This window comes from Neovison vison, chromosome 9 (genome assembly GCF_020171115.1).
Source record: "Neovison vison isolate M4711 chromosome 9, ASM_NN_V1, whole genome shotgun sequence".
Lineage (NCBI taxonomy): Eukaryota > Metazoa > Chordata > Mammalia > Carnivora > Mustelidae > Neogale > Neogale vison.
The window spans coordinates 33,475,957-33,489,204 of NC_058099.1; the positions used below are offsets into that span (position 1 = coordinate 33,475,957).

Here is a 13,248-nt window from a genome sequence, read left to right on the forward strand (position 1 = left end):
TGACCAAATATGCTCAGATGGCCTCCAAGCCTCCATGGTGTGTCAGGGACCAGCACAGATAGATTTGGGCTTATATCTTAGCCCTGCTGATTTCCAGCTGTCTGGCCCTACAAAAGTACCTTCTGCTCTCTGAGCCTCAGTTTCCTTTTCTGTGAAATGAGCATAAAAATGCTGATCTCTCAGTATGGTTAAGAAGAGGGCATGAAAGGGCTTCAGAAACCACAAAGGGCTGCTGGCACATTGAGATACCTCCCTCTACACCCCTAGTGATCCTATTACCCCAAACCACCTTGCCTTCCCTGAATTCAAGGAGCCATCCCACCCCACGCTCCCTACCCCCTGCCTGTTGTGTCCTTGTTTGAGCTCTTCCCTCTGCTTAGAAAGCCCTCTCCTGCCAAGAGACTCTTAATCTCAGGAATCAAACTAAGGGTTGCTGGGGGGTGGGGAGGGGAGGAATAGGGTGTCTGGGTGATGGACATTGGGGAGGGTATGTGCTATGGTGAGTGCTGTGAATTGTGTAAGATTGATGATTCACAGACGTGCCCCGGAAGCAAATAATACATTATGTGTTAATAAAAATTAATTAATTAATGTTAATAAAAGAAAGAAAACCTTCTCCTGCCTACTTCTCCACATTCTTGCCAATATTCCCTTTTGGGATGGGGGTTACCCATTGCTGATTTTGGAGGTGGGAAATGAAGTGTGGCTTGGTTCTCTTCATTTCTCAGTAATTTGGCATCCCAGGACCTCCAGAAGATTAGAACTGAAGGGCCTTGGCGATCATCCAGTCCAACTCCTCACTGATGACAGAGGGAAACAGAGACCCTGAGAGGCCGAGGTGGATGCTCCACTTCCTCTTTGTAGAAGTCAGGGTTCTCCAGAGACACAGAACTATAGGATGGATATGAGGGAGACTGGCAAGTCTGAAGTCTGCAAAGCCGATGTCCCAGTTTGAACTCCAAGGATTCAGAACCAGGATTAGCTGATATTTCAATTCAAAGGCCCTCAGACAGAATTCTGTCTTGCTTGGGGAAGGGTTAGCCTTTCATTCTGTCCATGCCTTCAAGTGATTGGGTGAGGCTCACCGCCATAGGAAGAGCAATCTACTTTACTCAGTCTAGTGATTTATTTATTTATTTTTCTATGCCTTTATTTATTTATTCTTCAGTGAGTTTAAATCCTCGAGGGGTACAGCATCACACGGATTCTATGGTCAATGGCTTCGGCAGGAAGACTGCTTTAGAATTTGGCATGAATCATGCCACTGTTTCCATGAGCCTGAGTTACCTTTCCCCCAGATTACTCTCGTTTTGTTTGGTTTGCCACCAGCACTCACTGTGTTGATTTTTGCTTTGTATTCATAAGCACACCTCTTGTCTAGATAGAATTCAGTTGCAACTCAAGCATGAACACCTTCAATTTTAAGAAGAGTTATGTGCTCCCTCTGGTTCAGAGACCCCACTTATAGGCAGCAAAAATGGCCTTGAACTATAGCCTTCAAGACATATTCCCAGCAGGCGTCCATAGGTTCCAAGATGTTGGAAAGAGAAAGACCAGTCTAGTGATTTAAATGTTAATCTCATCAAAAACACCATCTTAGAAACACCCAACATAATGTTTCGCCAAATATCTGGGCATCCCCTGGCCCTGTCATGTTGATACATAAAATTAACCACCATTCTCATGAAAATCGAAAATCTTTCAGGATCTTTCAGGAGTTAAACAAGTAGGAGTGTGTCTATGAGAGGGATATTTAGAACACAATGGGGTATTGGGAAAATTTTCATTTAGCAATAATCACGCCTCGGATAAACCTCATTGGCTATGATACTGCCACTGCGCAAAGCTTTTAGAACACAATGGAATTTGGAGAGAGGTGATTTGGACTTTTTTCAAGTTTAAATATTTCTAAGTGAGCTTTCCTGTTTAAAATGGCATTTGGTTGGTAATTCCCTTTCCTGCCAACCCCTCATATTGTTGGTAATACAATGAAGAAGACAAATGCACAAAGATGAAGGTAGACAGAGACTTACTTCCCAAATCTCAGAGGGCACTTCATGAATGAAAAGACAAGGAAAGTAGAGAAAAACCTTCTCAAGTTCATCTCAGGAAACACAGAGTTACTTAAAAGAGACGAGAAGTCCCTCCAAACCTCCTCCACCACCCGACCCTTGAAAAACCTACAGCCACACAAGACCAGTGAAGGCTGCTTTTGGGGGTGGCCACAATTTCAGCACCCACCCTACAAATACCATCTTCCAACTTAATTCATGCCCAGAGTCTCAAAGAAAACAGCCTTGTAAATCTCAGGGGAGTTTAAGCAAAGTGAGATACTATTCACCTGACCAAATTAGAGGGAAAAGCCTGACAATCCCAGGTACTGGGGGAGGGTATGACCTCACCAATAACCTTCACACCTCGAAGGCTACTAGTAAATTCTCTGTCGGCTTCCATTACTTACCAATGGTACTTGAATGTTTCCTTCTCTTAGAAAGGCTTTCTTTATCTGGCTTTGGGGAACCACATATCCAGTTTTCTCTTGCTGTTTCCTTGTCTTCTTTTCTGGCTCCTCTCCCCTGACATGTTACCACTGACATGCCCCAGGACCCACCCCTTGGGCCCTTTTTCCTCACTGTCCACACAGGGTCGATCTTCTTGGTCTCAATTTAGATTTAACACCATCTAGTTGCTAACAATTGCCAAGTTTATATCCACACCCAAACTTCCCCCCACGTCCCTTAGCTTGGATTTCCCATGGTCAACTCAACATCTCCACCTAGATACCTAAGAGTTGTCTTGAACTTCTAGTGTCCAATGTCCAAACGGATGTGTCAATCATCCCCCAGATTGTGCTACCCACAACACTCCCTCTCTCAATAAATGGCAACTCCATCTTCCAGTGGCTCAGGCCAGAGACTTCTGACTCACACTTGGACTCTGTAGCAGATCTGGTTGGCTCTCCTTCCCAGATATGATTTCTTCTCTACAGCTTCACTGCAACCACCCAGGTCCAAGCTGCCATTTTCTCTTGCTTGGAACATTGCCACAACTTGCAATCTAGTCTCTTTCCTTCTACCCTGGTCTCCTTACAGTCTGTCAGCCACACAATCCTCTAGTGGTCCTCCTAAAATATAAGTCAGATCATGGCATGTTGTTGCTCAAAGCCTGCCATGCTTATTCATTTTTCACTCAAAGCCAAAGTCAAGGTCTTAATAATCACCAACAAGGTCACTGCAATTGGCTCTGCTACCTTTCTAACCTTACCTCTTACTTCTCTCTCTCCTTCCTTCCCTCACCACACTGGCACCTCTGCTGTACCTTGAAGCCTCCAGTCACTCCCATTCCATGACCTTTACTCCTGCAGGTCCCCAGATACCCATGTGGCACACTCCCTCACCCCCTTCAATTCTTAGTTCAGCATCACTTTCTCAGTGAGGCCCCGACCATACTACCTCACCTCCTCACTCTCCTTACTCTGCCTTCCTCACAGCATTTTGCACTTTCAAATGTACTATGCAATTTATTTATTGATCACATTTGTTGTCTCTCTCCCCCACTGATATTGTCAGAAAGAATTTCAATCAAGTTTGGAACAGAGGTAAGGAAAGCAAAGACCAAGCAGAAGCCAGGATTTCAGCTGCAAGACCAGGCTGGCGAAGGCCCCACAGCTACTACCACTGAACCTCAGATATGCCATCTGTGAAGTTGACAATAGGCCTTGGCCACTGCTGCTGTGTTGGCCCTTCTGGACCTGGAAATTCAGTGTGGCCACCACTCATGGCTAGAAGTAGAGTTTTCAAGGCTCCTACCTCTTTATCTCAATAGATCCTATCCAAGGCAGCTGCACTGACTTGGCTGCATCTGGGCCCTAGCAGCAAGGGAGGCTGAGAAAGCAGGTGTTAGGCATACTCACTGCCAACCATACAAATGGGGTTCAGACACTGAGTAGCCAAGAAAAATGTCTACCACATTGGGGCATACCAAGGCCATGAAAGAAGCCCAAAATTTCCATAAAGTTGGGACTGTACAGGCTATCTTCTCTTATCACAATCTAGTAAATCACAGCTGTTTGGCTGAAACAGAACAAATTCAATAGGATACAAGCAGAAAAGGAACTGATTATTTCTCCCTGATGTCCCTTCAAACTGGTTCTGTACAGATTATTTCTTCTCCAGTCCTTGGACGAAATCTCTGGTGTGTCCCTCATGTTTCTGGCCAGCCTTGGATAAAACAAACAAGCCAAGAAAACCTCTCCCTTTAGTCACAAAAAACTGTCTCCGTAAGGAAAGTGGGCCCTATCTTTAATTAAAGCTTCTTCCCTTCCCTGCTCTGACCAGGCGGGGCTGGGAAGCCTGTTGTAGGGGAGGTGGCATGGAGTACTTCTGTCACATTTCCCCTTCTCCAGCCTCTTCCACCCTCAGCCTCTCAACCCAAGGCTCCTGACCCCTTTGGGTGGGCCCCGAGTCGGCGAATTTCAGGGGAAACTGCAGTCTAATGTGACTGGTTCTGCTAGGGTCAGTGTTGGAGTTCTCTGGCACTTTGATGGGTTTCATAGAAATCTCCTCGCCTGGGACCCTGCGATTACAGTCTCCAGGACAGGATCAAGCTTGTCTCTATCTGGTAGCTTACATCTCCAACTGATTTCCACTGACTCCAAATCTGAACCCTGGCTGTCAGGGGCCATCTCCCCCACATTATCTTTGTTGGGTCCATCAACCCTCCAAGGGGACTTTGGGGCAAAGTCCTTATTAAGATGGCCCCAGGTCTAGTCTCCCCATGTGACTCACAGTAGGTCCATGTGAAAATGCATGCATCTTTGATCCCTTCTATTGCCAGAAGTATGACCTATTCTCTATGTGGTCTTCTTTTTCTGGCTCCTCAAGTGGATGGCCTTGGCCTCAGGCCTTTGAATTTTTCAAGAGACATTCATTCCTAGTCCACTGCTCCCAGACTCTAATGGATACACATATGGAACTGAGAGGAAAACATTCCTAGCCTCCCCCGGGTGAGGGAAAGGTAAATGCCTCCAACAACTTTCTCAGAGAAATGTTCTCCAGACTCCTCACTCTCAATACCTTCATATAGTTGAGGTGGATATTGGGCTAAGGTGGTAAAATTCAGTTTCCAGATGCTTTCTTAGCAAGACCTGTAGAGATGGTCTGGCTTCTCACTTGAGGATGTGGGGGGTTTTATTCCCAGATTTTGGAGCTTCAGCCAAAGTGAGAGAGAGTCCCTAGTACAAAGGATTTATTTTAATAATAAAATTTTAAATAGGGAAAAATTGGAAATAAAGATATATTCCATCTAAGAAAATAAGGAAACTATTATATATTAAAAATTACAGTTAATTATGTTGTCCAGAGAAATTTCATCGTATATTTTAAAAGGAAACAATAAAAATTAGTCATCTAAGCATTTAACTCAAGAAGTCAGGGGGAAAAAATGGCAAAATAAATGTATGAAAAATAGTAAGAAGAAAGCAATAAAGATTATAATAAAACTAAACACATTCAGCAACAAGAACCCAGAAGAGGGACTAATAAAACCACAAGCAGTTTCTTCCAAAAGTCCAATAAATTATACATACTTCTGGAAAGAGTAATCAAGATGAAAAACGGAAAACAGAAAATGCAGCATTAAAATTAAGAGGGGTGACAGAACCAGATACTGATGAGATTTTACAGTTGTTAGAGGATATTATGTATGTCTCTAGGCTAAGTATCTTTTTAAAACTCGGAGAAATTGATAACTTTGTACAAAAATATAAGTTGGCAAAGTTAACCAAAGAAAGAAAATAAAAAAACTATGGAAGGAAACAAGACAATTATTAAGGAACCATTACCAAATAAGGCTAAGAGCTCACACTGTTTTACGAGCAAATTTCTCTAAACCTTTGAGAAACAAGTAATTCCCATACTATTTAAACAGTTCCAGACCAAAGAAAAATATGGAAAATTTCCCAGCTCCTTCTTACAAACCCAGCATATCCCTGATTTTCAAGCCTAACGGGAGTGTCACAATATAGAATGCTTGCCTACAGATTTCTAAAAATCCCAATAAAGCAATAGCAAATAAGATTCAGAAGCATATTAAAGTGCTAATATACCATGCCAAATAAGGTTTATTTCAAGAGGGTAAGAATGATTTGATATAAATCTATTGGTATGGTTCCTTACATTAATAGGTTAAACGAGAAATGCCATATGATAATCCTGAAAACGCAACAAAAGAACACAATTCAACCTCTATTCCAAATTCTAAATACTCTAAGTAAACTTGGAATAGAAATAAATTGCCTTAACTGAAAGGAGTATTTCCTACCAAAAGCTGCTATCACACCCAGAATGAAATGTCAGACACATCCCTGTTGTGGGCAGGAACAAGACATGAATGCCTCTGATTACCACTCTCATTTAACAGAGGACAGCTGATTGATTCTAAACAAAGGGTATGAATAGCACAAAGAAGGAATCAAAGATAGTATTTGCAGATGATATAATTTTCTAGCTTGAAAATCCAAAGTTATCAACTAAAAAATTCTACTACTATTCATTCTACATGAATGAGAATATTCAGTAAGGTGATCAGTTACAAAATAAAAAAATAAGAATCAATCACTCTCAATACATTAGCAATAAAATGGAAGAAAATCCAGAGGATAAAAAGAGCCCATTCACAATAGTAACAAAATGTAAATGATCCAGAATTTAATGTAACAAGAAATTTATGTGACAAAGACTATAATGCTTTACCAAGACATGTAAAGACAACCTGAATAAATGGAAAGGTACATCTATGGCTTCCATCTATGGCCACACAGGTTGAACACTTCAAAACTCCAATATGAATTGCACCCCCTGGGGTTGTGCAATGTGCTGGCCTTGGACATATCATGTTCCAGGGTGGTAAGATTCAGTAATGTGAGGTTATCAGTTTTCCCCAAATGAATTTATAAATTTAATAAGATACCAGTTAAAATCCAGCAGGACATTTGAGAACTTAGCAAAATGATTTTGAAGTTCATAAATGTGCAAGAATAGTCAAGAACATTTTGAAAAGAAATAGTAAATGAGAAGACTTACACTACCAGGCATTAAAACATATTCCAAAGTCAGGGTGCCCTGGTGGCTCGGTCAGTTAAGCATCCAACTGTTGATCTCAGCTCAGGTCTTGATCTCAGGGTCATGAGTTCAAGCCTTGCACTGGACTTCACACTGGGCATGGAGCCTCTTAAAAAGAAAAAAGAAAAACATATTCCAAAGTCACAATAAAGAAAACAGGGAAGTACTACTGGTAAAGAAACTTGGTACATTCAGCTCAGTGGAACAGAGTAGCATCCATGAACAGATGCAAATTTAGGTGCCAACTTAGTATATGATAAAGGTAACTATTTAAACATGTATGTTGGGATTTGGGGGAAATAGATCACACTAAGGTGGTGTTAGGACTATCAGCTATTACCATTTAGAAAAATAGAAACTTTTTTTTTATAGCAGAGACCATAATAAATTGCATTTGTTGACAAGATCAAGATGGAAAACATGAAATGACAAAATACAGGTGGACATTTATATTTTCCTAGGGGTAATTTTAGGACTCTTATTCACGATAATATCTTCATTAGTTTAGTGATCAATCATCAATCATCAATCATTTTGCTGTGTGTTAGGAAAAAACATACAAAACTTCTAAATATTCCTAATTTATAATTTTCCATACAAATGGAGCAAAAGTCTCATTGAAGCTCTCATGAAAGAGAAGGTTATAAAGAGAAATGTAATTTTATTTTAGAGAACCATGTAAAACTTTTAGAACATCAGCTTCATTGGGGAATAATTTCTTACATTAAGTTAGCAGTTTTATTTGTATGAGTTTTTATTTTTATTTTTTTTAAAGATTTTATTTATTTATTTGACAGACAGAGGTCAGAGGTAGACAGAGAGGCAGGCAGAGAGAGAGGAAGAAGCAGGCTCCCTGTGGAGCACAGAGCCCGATGTGGGGCTCGATCCCAGGACCCCGGGATCATGACCTGAGCCGAAGGCAGAGGCTTTAAGCCACTAAGCCACCCAGGCGCCCCTGTATGAGTTTTTAATTGAGATATTTATTGAGATAATCGTAGAGTCATTGTGTAGTTGTAATAACTATTACAGAAAAAATTTACCCAGTTTCCCCATAATGGTAATAACTTACAACACTGCCATACAACATCACAGCCTAGATATTGACATTGATTGCATCTAATGATCTTATTCATTTTACTTGTACTCATGTGTGTGTAATATTTAGTTCTATACAATATTATCCCAAGTGTGGGTTGGTGTATCTACCACCAGAATCAAGATACTGAGCAGTTCCAACACTATGAAGATCCCCCAAGTTGCCCTTTCATAACTACACCCGTATTTCCCTCTCTCCACACACATAGTTTAAGTACTATTGACAAAGAAATACAGCCCTGAATCATCTCCATAATTAGAATAGAAAACATTTCTATCATCCCAGAAAGTTCCCTCTTGCCTTTTTGCAGTCATTTCATTCCCCTTCCTCCTCACCCTTGCCAAACATTGATCTGCTTTCTATTCTTATAGTTTTACCTTTTCTAGAATTTCATAGATATGTAATCAGCATAATGTTTTAGAGAGTCATCCATGTTGTTGAAAGTATCAGTAGTTCATTCCTTTTATTGCCACATAGTACCCCCTTGTATAGATATGTCACATTTTGTTTAGCACCCCATCTATTTACAGACATTTGGGTTGTTTTCAGTTCTTTATTACTACGAACAAAGCCATGAATATTCAAGTCTTCATCGAGTGTTTTCATTTCTCTTGGGTGGATACCTAAGAGTGTTATTGCTGGATCATATGGTAAGCATATGGTTTATTTTGGAGAGTTACTAAAGCTATAGTTTTCTTTCTTCGAAGTCCAATCTGGTACTAATAGCATCCCATGTGTTTTTGCATTTCAGACACTGTATTTCCCATTTCTAGAAATTCCATTTGGATCTAAAATTTTTTAAACTTCCATTTCTTTCCTCATCATGGTCACATTCTCCTCTTCCTTCTCAAACAGATGGATCATGAAAGCTATTTTTAATGTTCTTTGCTAAATCCACCATTCTCTATCATTTCTTGGTTTGTTTTTAATGATTAGTTTTCTATTTAATTATGAGTCACATTTTCCACATTTTGCTTGCTTGGTAATTTTTTATTAGATGCTGGACATTATAAATTTTACATTGTTGATTGCTGGATTTTGTTGTATTCCTTTAAATACCACTGGATTTTGTTCTGGCACACAAATCAGTTGGATCGTTTTGAGACTTACAGAGAAGCCTTTAGTCTAGGGTTAATTTTGCCTCACTATTAAGGCAATACCTTTTGGAAGATTCTATTCAATGTTTCATGTATAAGGATATCTATCCACTCTGGCTGGTGGGAACATGAAGAATTCCCAGCCCCATGTGAGCTCCAGGTACTATCCTGCCTACTCCTTGCCTGGAAACAGACATCTTCGCTTAGGACTTTAAAGTATAACATTAAAGGCAGAAACTGTTAAGGAAAAGAGTTACAGATTTGACAACATAAAAATTTAAAGCTTCTCTTTGGTTTCCTCTTAAATTCACTTCAAGTCAGCTGCTGTTTCTCATTTATTTGAATGCCAGTTGGTAGAGGGAGAACATCAGTGGGCCCTGGGTCTGAAGCCAGCTCTGCCACTCACCGTGCAACCAACCACAGGGGAAATTCTCCTTTCTGGTCCTCTGTCTTCGGATCTGGAAAAGTGTAGGGTACTCCCTGAGGCACTTCAGCCCCAACACCAAGCCCCCTGGCTGGATAGTACCAGCTTCTTGCTCATTTCTCTGCCTCCATAATAACTGATGCTCAGTGCCTCCAGCTCCACCTCAAAGCAGCCTTCTTATTTCTATTTCCCTTTTTAAATATAATTTACTTTTTATTTGATTTATGGACTTGGTCCCAGTCACTGAACTTCATTTGGCTTAGACGGCTTATTGATTTTCAATAACGGTGGAGCAGAAGAATAAAGAGATGACAGCAGCACTTGGCTGCAGACCCAGGGCCAGCTGAGAGAGGCAGGAATTAATCATCTCCGGGGTGATCACTCAAGCTGTCCCTGGCAGGACAGCGACCCAGGGAGCTTGGCCAGCGTGGGACAGCGCAGCAAGCCACACAGTGATTGCCTGCCTCTGATAACATGAGCACACCAGACGTCTCTGTCTGAGTTCTAATTCTAGCATCACCCGATGTGAGTCAATTACCCATCCAGCATCCTCATGTCCCCGGAGGAGACGCTGAAAGAGCTCCCGAGGCTAGCTAGAGGGAGGCTGCGCCATTTGGATCAACAGGGAGAAGAAGATGATTACGTACAAACGTGCCAGCATCAAACAAATGAATGGAAAGATAAACAGACGGTGAAAGGTGAAGGGGATGCAGATGTGCTGGGTATGCTTGTTGATTTTGGCGTGGCTTCTCTTGCTTGCCTGTAGCAGCTGAAAACAGCAAATCTGATCTATTTTTACTTCCCTAAAGAAATAGGAGGCTGGGGTGGGGGTGGGGGGAGTAGCTTTCTTTGTCTCTGGTCCTTTGCACATGCTGGTTTCTGCACAATATTCCAGCCCTCTCTTTGTGTAGCCACTCCTGCTTCTCCCTCAGGTCTCAGCTTAGTTGCTGCCTCCTCTGGGAACCCTTTCCTGATCCACTCCCCACCCAACTCTCTCAACCCTTCTCCTCATTCCCCACCCCTGGTGGCCCCCACCCCAAACTCCCCCAGGTTCTGTGTTGACCCTGTTAGGACAGTCACCACACTGTATTACAACAATTATATGGGCAGCGTGTAGTTCACTGTTACAGCAATAGCAGTGCTCTGTTTTCTTAACTTTAGCTCCTACTTAAGTCCCAACTCTGTGAAGGCAGGCATTGTGCCTGTTTATTCACCTTGTGTCCTGGTATATCAAAAATAGTAAATATTTGCTGAATGAATGAAAACTAAAAAAAAAAAAAAAAAAAAAGATTTTCAAAGTTACACATTCAAAGCATATTTACTGATGGTTAATTACATACTAACTTTGTGGGTAGGTGTTGAAATCCATTCAATCCTTTACTTAATCCTCTCTACAACTCTTTAACTGTATGCATAATAGAACACTCAGAGAGGTGAGGTGACCAGACCAAGGTCACAGAGCCAGACTCTGGCTAGGCCAATTTAGAACCTGGGTCCCCTGATTCCTAATTCTAGTTGTGTCCCTTTCCCACCAGGGGAGCTCAACTTGGAAGAGCAGGAACTTCTCTTCTCTTTCAAGGACCCTGAAGTTTTCTCTTCTGTTTGATGAGTAGGTTGAACCAGACCAGTTCTTAACCTTTGAGATCTCATGAAAGCTAGGAACTGTAACCCCAGTGAAATACACAATTTCATGGGTTCATAGACCCTCATAAAACTTAGCCTCAGTCCTCAGATTAAGGACCCTGAGCTCACCGATCATGAAGACCTTGCCAGCCCTCTCAGGCCCGCGCAGTCTATGATTCACCCACTCACGTTGGTTTTATGAAGTGGCAAAATTCTTCCATTCATATTTCAAAGTCTTAACCCCAAGTTTCCTCCCAGCCGGCTGGCAGCAGTTCCTCCCTGCCGTGAAACCCCATTAGCCCCCAAGCCCCAAAGCCCTGTCAGACTGCAGCTGTCACACTGAGTCCCGGTCCTGATTTATTCTTCATGGTGTCTCTCTGGATGAGAAGTTGTGCATAACAGCAGGACTCAGCCCCCGGTAGAAGAAATGGCCAAGTTCAATCCTTAACAAATAAAACCACTGCCGTTTAGTAATTCCCATGGTTCATGAAAAATGTGATTTCTTTGCTGCAGCAAATGTGGAGGGCGGGAGATGTACGGATGCTCCCACTTCAGTCTATGGAAGGAACCATAACAATATAAATCAGTGAGATAGATAACCTTCTCCACTATTCATTATCTGGGCAGGCCAGAGCTAATGTGTTTGTTTTTGAAGTCTCCTGTTACTAGCCCTTCCCCCTCAAGGATAGCTGCACTATCCTTGTCTGAAATCCACAAGGAACACTACTGCAAAGAAACGACTTTCTGTTTCTGAAGAGGATACCAGTTCTCCAGGATCTCGAATGCCAGGCCAACAATTTTTACCGTACGGTCCAGTGAGTCTTACCAAGGAGCATATAGGACATGGCAGACCTCTGGGGAAGGTGCTAGTAAGAGTCATGGCACTAGTTTTTTGGGTTAGAAAGATCATTTTGACTGTGCATGGGGATCCACTGGAGGGACTGGAAGAGATGGGGTACAGATGAGGTGTTGTGGGGAGAAGCCTGGTGCAGTCAGAAGAGAGGTCTCCTTTGATACATTTGCCTTCTCTTATTCCCATAGTGGGGATGGCACGATGTCCATTAAAGCTGTATGCAGACAGGATATTCTGCCGCCCTGACTGAGAGAGTGTCCAAGAGATAAAAGTGGAAACTGTGAGGTGGAGCTTATGGGAAGACTTTTTAGGGACCCCTTTTGCCTTTCTTCACTTCTTCTTCCTCCCTTCCTTCCTTCCTTCCTTCACTTCCTTCCTTCCTTCCTTCTGTGTCTAGAATACAGATGGGATGGCTGGCACTACAGCTGCCTTCATGCAACCATGAGGGAAAGGCCAAGAGAAGCACAGAGACATCAGCTCTCACATGCTGGAACTGCTGAGTCAATGCCCGATGCTGTCTGCTTCTGTACTCATTATGTGAGAAAAATCCCTGTGGGGCATCAAATGGAGAAGTTAAAAGCAAACCCTTTAAAGGTTGGAAGGAGATGGGTAAGATGGGTAAGTCGAGAGCTGGAGTGTCAAGGGCATATTACATGGGGGTGGGTGCAATGATTCAGGCAGTATATAGATAAATGCTTGATTGATTAATGACTGATTTTAAGAAAGGTTGTCCTGGAGAACACCAAGCTTCAAGGAAGAGGCTAGAGAAAGGGACTGCAGAGAAGGAATAGCCAGAATGAGAGAGGACACCTGGAACCTGTGGGGTCTTGGGAACCAAGGGAGGACAGAATTGCTGTCAGAGTCTCTGTCTCTGGAAGCAGTGAGTAGGCAACAGTACATGTGACAGAGAGGGCCAGTGGCTGACACCAGAGAAGGGGACTTGGTGGCCATTCTTACACATCAATGCCAGTCTTCCCAAGGACCCCACTGTGCCCTCCAGGCCTTCCATGTAAGACCATGGGCACCTCGAAGGC

At 42.3% G+C, this 13,248-nt stretch overlaps 1 pseudogene; it reads right to left on the reverse strand.

Moving 5' to 3' along the window:
* Positions 1-1,696: 1,696 nt before the first annotated feature.
* Positions 1,697-1,848, reverse strand: LOC122917812 (annotated as a pseudogene).
* Positions 1,849-13,248: the final 11,400 nt, after the last annotated feature.